The sequence below is a fragment of the Clupea harengus genome, chromosome 3, assembly GCF_900700415.2.
Source record: "Clupea harengus chromosome 3, Ch_v2.0.2, whole genome shotgun sequence".
NCBI classification, from domain to species: domain Eukaryota; kingdom Metazoa; phylum Chordata; class Actinopteri; order Clupeiformes; family Clupeidae; genus Clupea; species Clupea harengus.
In genome coordinates, this window is record NC_045154.1 from 2,427,140 (window position 1) to 2,440,429 (window position 13,290).

General features: G+C 39.6%; 1 long non-coding RNA gene across 1 annotated transcript; it reads right to left on the bottom strand.

Moving 5' to 3' along the window:
- Nucleotides 1–33: 33 nt before the first annotated feature.
- Nucleotides 34–3,280, bottom strand: LOC122132821. Its single transcript, XR_006152333.1, has 2 exons — nt 3,035–3,280; nt 34–931 (listed from the first exon to the last, which is right to left on the bottom strand). It is a non-coding gene; the product is annotated as an uncharacterized LOC122132821 (long non-coding RNA).
- Between the last annotated feature and the right edge of the window lie 10,010 nt (nt 3,281–13,290).

Genomic DNA, 13,290 nt, shown 5'->3' on the forward strand with positions numbered 1-13,290 from the left:
TACTATCATTCAAATCTTTTTATTCATTTTTTAATTTTTATTTTCCCATGCTATACAGTTCCACAACTTTCCAGTCTACTTATATTCTCAAGTATTATAAAGTATTACATTATTAAGTATTATATTCTCAAGATACATTCAGCATCCTTTCTGGCTCCCTTCGGGGTATGTATCTCCAGGGGAGTTCTAAAATTCAATTGACATTAAAGAATGAAATCATTTTAAAGCTGTGTGTATTTCATTTGTGCAACATATGGCCCAACAGACTCCTTAAGTTCAAACCAATGACCATTTATGTAGGGTTATTAACTATAATGTAACTGTAATTAACTATACATTTAAAAGGAGAGCATAGCATGTACACCACTAGAGGGCTATCCTGAACCAGTGAAAAAAATTCTAATTTTAAAAGGGATGGATGGATGGAAGGAAAGACTGCCACTACTATTGTGACATTTGCCTAAAAAGCCTTTTGTCCTGTAGAAATATCGACACTTTATTTTACCCATTACCCATCATTTCTGTATTTGGAGACAAATAAAGTGAAGATAGAGCACAATAACCTTGGTTAACAACCTTGTAGACAAATCCAGTCAATGCAAATAATTATAAAATACCTACTTTCCATTCCATTGAGCTCAAATTAGTTTCACTTTATATGGAAGATGTAGTCAGGATTAGCCAGTCTGAATAGAAAGTACTTATCGACTGACATGAAAATATATTGAATGCAAATACACATTTTCCAACTTGCTAAAGGCAAAGGGTCACAGTAGGAATTTTCTGGGACACTGATAACAAGTGTGTGTTTTCTGAATGTACATATACAGTCCCGTGACTCACATGAGCAGCCAATGACAATTGAGTGGTGTATTGCACCAGCGGAATGCAGGGGAAGGTCCATGGCACTGGGTGTAGGATACCTCATGACCTGATCGTCATTAACACCAAGACACAAATAAAGAGAGTAGGATTCCTACAATATGCAAAAGAACAAACCATATTTACATCCTCAAATGTGTCTTGACAAAAGACATTGAATAGTTCCCACCTGTCATCAACAGGTAGAAGGGAACAGATGATGGATTTTTTTGTTTTGTTAAAAGAAAATAGTTGACGGACATGACGGAATACCTCAAAAAATACTATGCACGTTTTAACAGTGTTTTATGGTTTTGTTAGTATTTTGCTTCTGTTACATCTTCAAATTAATTTTGATGATGTATCGTGATGTGAAGGAGTTATAGGCTACAGGTTCACCTGACGTTCCCACTAGTTGTCCAGTCTGTTCATTTAGTTTTGTGCCCCGGGTCCGAAAAACTGTCAAGATGTAAGAACAGCATTTACAGCCCAAAGTCACAGAGTATGTACCCAGAGTACATCAGTTACCAATCCATCCAGCTTTCATTAGTGTCCGCTGTGCTGTTGTTTGTGTTTTCTTGTTTTAAACAAAACACCGTAATGCAAATCGAGTATGTTTCATTAAAAGGTTAGATCACACAAGAGATTACAGACATGCATTTTTATAATCATTTGTTCATATGCTCTAGGGTTCATCATCTTCCAGCATGTCTTCCTCTAAGACTGAACTATGCCAAGGTTCCTCCAGCATGTCTTCCTCTAAGACTGAACTATGCCATGGTTCCTTGGTGTCTTCTGGGCATATTGGCACCCAATATCCCAGCCAAGGCCACCCAAGTATGACCACAGTTTGAGTTTAATTGTGCTACTGTAATTCCACCATTGTGATCCAGCTAAAAAATGTTGTTTCATTCCACGACAAACCACAAACAAGAAATTCACACCCTCCACAAATATCTGCCCAGTTGATTGGGATCAGGTCCCTTGTGGTGACCTGCAGTGAAAGGAAGGTGCTCCATATTTCACAAGAACAGCAGAGATTTGTGTGTCCTGGCATGGAAACACTCTTCCAACAGTGCTCACAGAGTATACTTTCCTCTGTTGACAATCCAGTCTGCACTTATAGGACACACACCTTGATGTCAACATCTCCCCCTGCAGGTAAAACGAGACTCCCTCTTTGGCATGTGTTGATTCTCTTTTGGCAGTTGCCATCCTTAAAAGGGTACAGTGTCAACCAGCGACTCCATGTGTTTGTATAATTATTACTTGAGCTTTGGTTGTTTGGTTTGGCATTCAAGGACAGAAAGCTCACTTCATGGCGGTGCTGGGTTCCATTCAAGTGCTATGTGAACTTTGTCAGTCTACCTACTTTGGGAAAGTTGGAAAAAATGGCCCACCTACTGCAAGAAAGTCAGACTTTTTCCTTTCACCTGATACATGGATGAAGGCACCTCAGGAGGGGCACATTGACTCTCAACGACCTATACATGTCAGCACAGGCATCTGAGATCATATGCAGAGCTAAGCACACTTTGTGCCAACAAGCTATGCAAAGCAGTTGCCCACACTGCTTAAGCAGAAATCCTGTGTCCCTAAATGCAGACATGACCACATAGACAAGCTTACAACAGCCACCATCATAAGTCAACACCCTCACAATAAAGTCTGTTAATCCCATAGAACCAAACCATCCAGCGCAGCTCAAACATCTATCGTGTCTTCAACGAGAAAATCTAACTAAAAAGTAAGAAGCTGTTTATTCTGACTTCAAAATGATTGATCTAGACAGCTAGAATTGAACAGCGATGTGTTTTGGTAGATTCAAATCACATGATTGCATGGGAACAAAATATTTCTGCATATCAAGATGGATGAGAGATATACATCTACTGTTGTTGCAATCTTCAATGTATCAGTTCAATGATGAGACAAAACAGGCAGTTACAAAATGAAGCCAGTTACAGCTGCAGAAAGACAGATTAGCTGCAGTGCATGCAATCCTACCGCGTACAGGTTTACAGGCAAAACTGCTAATTAGAAATGTGGATAATGTAACATTTGAATATGTTTTTAGAGTGTATGCATTGTTAATCACAATAATACTATACAAATAAAACTGAATTCATTCTCAATACAGTTTGGAGAACCACTACATTTATGGTTATTTTACCTGTTGTAAAAGCACTTCATTTTCCAACTTCACAACTCACGAAACTGAGTATTTTCATCCACTGTACCTAATAGCATTGAACTCCCACTGCAGTTTGGCATCATGGTGTGTGGCCGACAAGCCATGAGATTGTCAAGAGTCAGCTGTCTCTTCTGCGTTAATAAGGATTTCCTTCCTACCAGACAAAGTAAACCAGCTCTACGTGCATAGAGGACAACATATCCTACCTGTCTTTCCAAGAGACCTGGCTTCAGAGCAGGATGTGGTGATTATTGTGAAGGCTCAATGCAAGCCATGACCTACCTAACTCAAATTAAAGTGTGCTTAAGTTAGTGTAAACTGGAACAACTCTCTCTGTATGTGTGTGCGTATGTGCTGGATATTTCCATACACTACATTTAAATAATCCTGTAAACATACAAAAATGTTTTACATTAACTGCACATATATGTACAAAGCACTTAGTCATACACTTTGAGTTAGTTTTATATTTGGTTTGAAGCCATGTATTAACTAATGCCAGCTGAGGACCATACTAGTTGGCTAAGCAGTCCTCTTGTAATCTTTACTAACTGGCCATCTTTGTATCCACACTCTCTCCCAGACACCCACTGACATAGGAAAGAGCCGCTTCTTCCTGCAAGCTGCAGGATCAGTATATATTTTGACATCAGGCGCCAAATCAGTTTTAATGCTGTTCACCATCTGAATCTATTCTGTACAGTAAAAAATCTTATGTAATCAGTCAGATGCTTTTGTATGAGGTCAGATAATGAAGTGGCCTGAACTGATCACGGCATCTCAGAAGGATAAAGTGTCTTATCTCCTTATATGGAAAAGACTGGGAGGACTACTGCAACACTAACTTCAATAGCTGAGTGAGCACCTGTTGAGTAATCTTGTAGGTTTGTAGCCAAAGACATCAGAACAGAAGCAGGCCACAGAGTCAGCTGGCTGACCTGCCAGCCAATTAAAATTTTAATTAGGTTGCAATGTTTCATTTTCTTCTTTCTCTCCAGTGACGGCCATATCCGCTCATTGACTGCCCACCAACATGGAGGTATTTAGGTGAATGGAGGTAACAGGCATACAATGTGAAATGTCTAAAGTTAATCCATTCAGTTTTATTAATGAAGTACATCCGTGTCATTGTAGTTCTTGTAATAATCTGAGGGTGGTGCTGTTTTACAAAGTTGACAAATGTAAAAGTGTCCACTTAAAAGTTGGGTCAGCATTCCAATACTACAATAGACATTTTTTTCAAATTCAGCGAACTGCTCCTCACAATCCTCTAGCTATGTGTACACTCAATACTCTGGTGTTTGTACACAGTCCTTATTCTGTAAATGGGAAACATGGTGGCTCGGACTGAGCCATACACTATTCCAGTCAATCAACCCGTTGCTTAGTAGCACGGAAGGGAGGGGCGTAAACTGACTGGAAGCTAAGCTAAAATATCAACAACTTTTCACCAGAATCATGTTTAAGTGTGAGGTAATCATGTTTAGGTGTGAGGTAATCATGTTAATAAGTGGGGTTTTAATGTCATGAATTGCATAGCAATGGCTATTACTTCTGTAGATACATATGTTTCTGTCTAAGTTAATTGGAAATGTTTTTCCATAAAAAGAACATACCCTCTTAAGTTTTTTTCCTCACATTTGCTGGTGTAGCACTGCTCCATCTAATATCAACTGAACCCACAAGTTAATACCCCATAAATGGTTGTATTTTTTGTGATGGTTGTAATAGCTTACAGTAGTCTGCTGCCTGGGCTCTTTGGCCTTCTCTCTATTTGGCAGTGATCAACTAAAAATGTGCCTGTGAATAGAGCTACTGAATGCTACTATGTATTTTCTTGTCTGTAATATGATTTAAAAAAAATGCTTTTCTCATTTCTTGACTATGGAGAACACCACCTTATGGCGGTTTAAAGTAGGAACACGTGTAGGCCCACAATGACCATTTTTCTATGTAGGTGATAGAGATGGGTGTGTGAATTGATAAATGGTGTTAAGTTTAGTCAAACCACCCAGAAAAAGATCTTGCTGTGAGTTTATTAAAAATGATGTTCCCAGCAACGCCAGTATGTTTTGTTCTACCACTAAATGTTGGCAACTTTTCATCTAAATATCCTACAGATTTCTGTAGGTACTTTTGGACCTAAGTCCGTGGGTTGGGGACTAGGCCAGGAACAACAGAACCTTGCCAAGAGCCTGCTCCTAGCATAAGCTGAGAATGCTTGTCTGAGTTACAGTAAATCCTTCGGTGTGCAAGGCTAAGAAGCTTAGAGAAGCCGCAGGACTGCACCCAAACACCAATTCCTTTCTACAGATAACATCTGAGACGGCTATGGTGTGCAAGTGTTTGCCTTTATTGCAAGGATAGTATATGGCGATTATTTTTTAGTTAACTTGCCAGGTAAACAGACATTCTATTTTTATTGCATTACGTGAACCAGGTTCATGACTGCTATGGTATACAGAAGTTGTGGTTGAAACATTAGGAAAAGAGTATGAAAAGAGGTGCAGCAACCTTGGCACTAATTGTCCATTTCATAACTAGGGAGCAAAATGGCTTTTGGTAGCCTGACCCATTTAATAGTATTCAAAATATTATGGATGAATGTCATGTCATTCAAAGTAAATCAATCTTTCTAATTAAAACCGTTTTAACACTTCCTTTATTAAACCATAAACTTACTAAGTTAGTGAGTATTTAGTTTATTGATTGATATCAACATTAGTAGAAACTCTTGCCATTCATCAAAAAAGATCGTTTGGCAAATCTCAAATCACAGGTATTGAGAAAGAAGCATGGTAACATGATCATTTCCAATTACACATACCACAACACTGTCAAATGCATATCACAAGCTTGAATTGCTATTTCTAAAATGTTCAGTCCCTAAAGCTTTCATGTCAGTTTTAAGCATAAAAAAAATCCTAGTCGGAGACCCAAACATAAACATAGTGTAAACACTCAAGCTGGTAGAAACCGCTGAGGAAACATTACCAATATAAGCAAACCTTTATACAAACATGTTTTGAATTTATGTAATCGTCTGGAGAAAAAACACATCTTCCAGTAAGCTGGATATTTATTTGAATGCTACATAATGTTTACTGGGTATTTCAATATGTCGGGGCATGCTTATCATCTCTATTGTTTGTAGCAGACGGTTTGGACAACACTGAGGGAGGGTGACCCAGACATGAAGGCTGTCGATATGGGGGGTAGACATGTTGATATCCAAACCCAGCCTCGGCGGGAGCTCTCAGCTGCTTTACAGGATCATATATCAAGGGTACTCCTGGCCCTGGAACCCAGTCTGCCGGGCCTGTGATGGGGGCAAGTAAATGAAGGAGGGCGGACGGCACACCAGAGCTGTGTGCTGCAGTACAGTGAAGTCTTTTGCTCACTGCCATGCCGCCTGGGTGACCACAGAATTGCAATGTTTACTTAAGAGCCGGTGCATAAGAGAAGGACAGACCACCGGCAGCCACCACCCGTTGGGCCCTGGGCAGGCCCTGGGCCTGGGGCTCATCTTTGTTGAAAATGGCCCAGCAGCCCACTGCCTCCCACTGGACTGCTTCTATATTTAGCAACAAATTAAAAACTCTCCTCATTCTTAAAAAGTTGTTTTAGTTTCCTTTGAAAAAGAGGTTCAGAAGAGGACGATGGCAGAGTATTGAGCACTCAGAGAATGGGGCATTGCACGTACTGATGTCACACAGTGTTTCCTCTTGTGATTCCAGCAGACCATGGTCCCTATCAAGAATCCTGTAACTACAGGGAGCATGTTCTGTGTCCTCAGTGACTTAGCATCTCTGCTAGCAGCACACTCTAGAGGGGTGCAGATACGCTGCAGGGATGTTTTTGTGTTTTCAATAATTGCAAAAATGTCCATGTATTATTGCTCATTATTGCTACTTATCTATCTGATTGCTGTCACATAATTACCTAACATGAATTTACAAACTTGACCAAGAGCTATTTCATCCTATCTTTCAAGATTTTAAAGGCATTTGAACTAAAACTTGTTATTTTGGCCCAACCTAGCGAGGTATCTGAGACAGGCTGAAATAATATCCCACTTGGATTGTTGCAGTAGCCACCTGGTTGATAAGTGATTTGTTACCACTAAATATATATGTTTGTCTGTTAAGTAAAGTTATATTTCTGAATCTCTAATATGCTAAAGTTGCTTACCCTGGAAGGAAATGTCTGAAACAGACATTTCAAATGAATATTTCAATAGTGCAGCAAGAAATGCTGTGCAAATAGCTGTAAATAAGATGAATGCTTTCCAATAATTGCAGTCAATTTCATGGTTCAGCCTTCTTCCAAATATAGCTAAAATGACCTCATGTGTACCAGTCTGTACTTAAGTAGACATTTAAATAGTAAAAGAGATTATTGGAATGTGTTCTGAATAAAGAGAGCGGTTGGTTTGAATCAGACCTTTGACAAAATAATGGCCACCATTGATTTTCCGTTAATAATCACCATTAAGGTGTTGTTTTTCATGATTCACTTGAAATACAGTTATATAGAAGAGTTTGGGCAGCCCTGGGCAAATGACATCATGACATTTTGTTATTTTGATGTAATCAAATATGACTTCATCTCCTTAACCCTCATCTCACCTCCTCAACCCTCATCCTGAACACTGGTGTCCCACAGGGCTGCGTGCTGAGCCCTCTCCTCTACTCCCTCTTCACCCACGACTGCACAGCTGTACATGGTTCTAATACCATTGTAAAGTTTGCAGACGACACAACGTGATTGGCCTCATCAGCAACAATGATGAGTCGGCCTACAGGGAGGAGGTTCAGCACCTGGCAGAGTGGTGTGCCAATAACAACCTGGCTCTCCACACCAAGAAGACCAAGGAGCTCATTGTGGACTTCAGGAGGACCAAAGGTGGCGCACACACCCCGATCTGTATCAACGGGACGGAGGTGGAGCGTGTCGCCAGCTTTAAATTACATATATCTATATCACATCTGCACTAATCACCTTTATTGCTGCTCATGTTCTTACTGCTCATACCACTTATATCTTATGTCATACTGTATATACCATATTTATCTATATTTATATTACCATTTGCACATACTCTGCACTCTTCTACTTTGCACTTCTGGTTAGATGCTAACTGCATTTCGTTGCCTCAGTACCTGTACTCTGTGCAATGACAATAAAGTTGAATCTAATCTAATCTAATCTAAAAAAAATGCCATGAACATAGGAGAAGATGGAACACATTGTTGGCATGTGCCCAGAGGTGCCCAAATGTATGCATACAACTACCTGTACATGATGACCTCAAGGCCACTCAAACAGAGTGAATGATGTATCGGACCCTTACACTATATTGTTGTGTCTACAAGATTGAGGTTATTTTTGCAGGCTACCACCGTGTGTATGTTAAATCCCACAGAGAGCAAGAAGCAAAGGGGTGAAGGAAGGATAAAGGTTAAAAGTGTGGATAAAAATAATATTTAGGGTTGCTGACTATAAATGTTCATGCATTCAAAATATGCCGAAATATAAAACAAAGTGGTGGTTGTCAGGCTAAAGGGTCCTGCTGTTTAAAGGGTGTCAAATTTTGTACTTCAGCTGGATACGTGGAGGTTAGGATCCAGATGGCACGGATAAAGCCAAAACCAGGAGTCTTTGGCACTAGTCACCCGACATTGCTATGATGAGCCATTCTGCAAAGCTGGACAGGAATGAATGGCTTTGCGATGAAGCCCATATTACTGTAAATATTCACCTACAGTGTGTAATAACCTGGATATGATATTCACATACAGTGTGTAATAACCTGGATATGATATTATGACTCTTAAAACATTGGCATCAGCCACTTGTGGAATGCTCCTTTAACTTTAGATTAAGCCACTGAAGACAGTCTGTCTCCTGACGATGAACTTGAGAGAGAATGGTAGAGAAATGGCTGCCATGAAATCCCATTCACACTGGCCTCTTGTCCCAGAATAAGCATGGCGTCAGGTGGAGTGTCTGAAGTTGATGAGCCAAGGTATGGTTTGGACCAGTGTTTTTAATCTGGGTTGTCTGTCTGAATCCTCAAAATACTTCTCTTTACTTGACAGTGGACATCAGTGACATCTAAAAATATTTTTTCTATTATCACCATGAAGATCTTCAAGTCTGTTGTACATGTTTAAGTTAAAACTATTAAACATTTTAGAAATGTATCATATACTGTTAAGGGCTGGCATAATGTTTTGTTTGATTTAGTACCTCTAGAATACCTGACATGTGTGATACATTTCAAATCTAAACAATTTTATAAAGTTTGGGAACCTTACCTGAATTATTTGGACCCCAACGTCTCTGACATTATGTTACAGGGATTTTCTGAAAAGTCGTAAGAGAGAATACTTTGCTGTGTATCTGTTTTCTTTCTTTATTCATCATTTTCATTGTATTGAATATGTGTAGCTGAGCCGATGTTGTTGTATCTGTGTGTTGTGTTTTTGATGTGTGTGCTTGTTTGAAGTATGGTTGTGTGCTAAAAAAATGAAAACCAATAAACATATTTACAAAAATATTGATAATATACAAATTGATGGAAAAATGTTTTGCATTAGCTTAATAGCTTCAAGACCATTGTTATTTTGGAAATCCTATGTATTTGAAAGGCTGCAACCATAAAATCAAGCAAATACAATTGACTTTCTTTGTATTTTCAATCAACCACGGCTCATCTACCCAAACGGTTGCACCACCTGACATTTTTGGTCTTTGAGATGCCAAAATGTTAACATTAAATATGCTCAGACACAAAACATGTATGTCATGTCATTGCCCAATAAGAAGCGGACTGGGAACTTTAGCCCTGGCCATTTTCGTCTGGACTGGACCCATTTCCCCCCAACACACGCACACTGCAATATCAGGCTATTTATAACATATAGGCTAAGCAATAGATACGATTGGTAATCGAATATACAAATGGATACAGCTCCCAAAAAGAGAAAAGGTGGAGTGGAAAAGGTAAGAGAGACAAAGAAAAACAATCTTGAGGCTGATGCTGCATAATTTCAAATTAACAAATGTATTCAAAATATACGTTATCGATGCCAGTGCCAGGCAAAATGTAGCGCACCGGTGTTAAAGGAAGAGCAGGAGGAGAGAGTCTGGATGCAGGCTGATTCCAGTGGAGAGCAGAGAGAGTCTGGATGCAGGCTGATTCCAGTGGAGAGCAGAGCGAGTCTGGATGCAGGCTGATTCCAGTGGAGAGCAGAGGAGAGAAGAAGAGGTCGCTGTTGAGGATGAGTGCCATGACAACCTTGCAGGTGATACTACATGTTGTAGTGACAGTGCTCAGGTACATGTTGTAGTGACAGTGCTCAGGTGATACTACATGTTGTTGTTGTGACAGTGCTCAGGTGATACTACATGTTGTAGTGACAGTGCTCAGGTACATGTTGTTGTGACAGTGCTCAGGTGATACTACATGTTGTTGTAGTGACAGTGCTCAGGTGATACTACATGTTGTAGTGACAGTGCTCAGGTGCATGTAGTAGTGACAGTGCTCAGGTACATGTTGTAGTGACAGTGATCAGGTACATGTTGTAGTAGTGACAGTATTTAACAGAGACAGCAGAGCTAACAGAGCTAGGCCTGAGGGGATTCATCATACGGGTATCTGCCATGAATTATTTTGTGTTTGATTTGTTCTTTAAATACCATCCAAACCAGAACATAAAAAATACACGTGTAAAGAATGCATTTTAATGCAAGAACGCAAACCAAATGTGGGACATGTACCGTAAATCCTCAAATTGTGGCCGGGGCTTTTATTTACTTAGGCTGCACAGCGCACAAATCCCCCTTTATGCAGACCAGAGCAAGCCACTGCCCCATTGTAGTCTTTAGGAATACCGGTATGTCAACATATCATCACATATGATAACCTCCTGTCCCTCTCTGGTTAGCTACATACATGTTGGATACTTTGTCATGATCCCCAAACCCTTCTGACTCATTGAGACACATTTTGACATAGTTGGATTTTCTTTAAAAACAAGTTTATTTCAGGTGTGCACCTAGCTGCCAGTTGCTATGTATACGCTTCCTTGACAACAGATAACAGTCAGTCTGAACTAGGAGATAAGAAGCTCTGAAAGACTTGCTTTGTATGAAATGTATTAAATCCAGTAAGAAAAAAATAGATAGCAACATTCATTTTATGAAACTCTAGAGCTAGCATGGAGTGGCAAACACTAGGTCCTTTAGGACTGGAGGAACTTTTTCATAGTTCTTAGAATTGTTGGAGAAAGTACCCCCTTTTGAGAACATAAGAAAACAGTACTAGCATAGTTTAAGTGTCGTATCAGAGCAATTACATGAGTATTTTTTTTTTTACTAATGGCAGGTGCCGCTATGTGGAAAAACTTCCTGATATTGGTGGTTCTTGAACATATATCCACTGGCAGGCAGTGTCATTTTCCAAATGAAACATTCATTGATATTTTATTGTGCATTCCTATGGGGACAATCATGACTTAAAAGCACTTCAGAAAACAAGTAAAATTGTTATGCTTTTGTTAGCCTACATCAAATTACATGGCTAGCTTACATTAGGTTATGCTTGCTGCAACACCTGCATAGCATGCTAATGCTAAAGTTAACTGTTACATTGAGGTCATTTTCTGATCTACTGGGGTCTTTCCTCTGCCGGTCATTATTGTATAGGCTACTGTGTTCAACACTTAACCGTCATTATTGTATAGGCTACTGTGTTCAACACTTAACCGTCATTATTGTATAGGCTACTGTGTTCAACACTTAACCGTCATTATTGTATTGCCTACTGTGTTCAATACTTAACAATCATTATTGTATTGCCTACTGTGTTCAATACAATCAATTTACAAAATGTAGATTAGATGCAGGTTACTATTACGCTAGTGTTGGCCATAGCCTACAGAGGTTTCCATTGTCCACAGGGGGACTGCCAATGGAAACTAGCCTTTTGGCTATAATTGGTGCATTTACATTTTAATGTTCATGAATGTACACTGTCCCTCTTGATCAAATAAATACATTGATTGATTGATTGATTGGGGTCATCTCTCCGAAAAGCCTATAAAGCCACAAATCTCTTCATTTGCTCTCCCTTTCCCTATTCGATACCAAGAAGAAACTAATATATGTGTGTTTTATGATGTATCATGCAAGACATGGCACATGAATGACAATGTCCTCCATAGGCTATCAACATAAAAAATATTCCTGTCTTTGAAAAAATCTTCGACTTCCATTTGATGCACACATCAGAGTGCTGTGCACGAGAGACTTATAGAAAACGAACTAGCTGACCATCAAAAAGCTTGTACTAACAGACCAAAAACAGCATAGTATGTACTTCTATGTGACATATAATCAATTTGGGTAACAGTTCCATTTTAACCCATAGACTCCTGGACTGTTTTAAGAACAGTTTTTACAGCATATGGCCAAATATGCTAAAATACATCAGGTAGCAAGCAAGCTCAATTGTATCAGTATCAATAGTGTTTCTTATGCATTTCTGTTGGTTGTTAGCTACTTAACTTGATAGTTTTAGACATAAACTTGTTAAGGACTAGGCCATTATCATAAGTTGCATTAATCAACATTCATGTTATATATCTATATCTCTCTCTCTCTATCTATATCTATATCAGCACACACACACACAAAGGCTGTCAGCAGGGAACTGAGAACTGAGACTCTTAAGATGTCTTAATTCATGCACACAGCACTGCAATCATGCCTATTAAATGGGACCAAATATGAATTAACCCCAAAAGCCCACATGGTGCTTTTCCTTGATGTTCTCTGTGTTATTATCATTTCATGCGATATCTTTCATGGATACAAATAAAAGCGTATGCATTGAGCCCCTTTTGTGCCAGACAACCTGCTTTCCCCAACACTCGGTTTTAAAGAGACCACCATGACCATCGTGTGGCAGTGGGGCTCAGTGAAGAGGAGGTGAATACCTCTCGATCTGTTGGAGTTTGCTGAGGTTACGGTTGTGTACTCTGGGGAGAGTGGTCAGCCATGAGCTGTTTGCTTTAGAGCTATGGTGGGTGTGGTGGGCAGGTAGAGGGGAACCCAATGACTGTTTACACCTGTAGAACAGGGTGATGGGCCCTTTCTCCTGTGAGCCTTGACAAAGTTTGTTCAGTTGACACCTGGTGAAAGGTACCTATCAGAAACAAGTCGCGTGT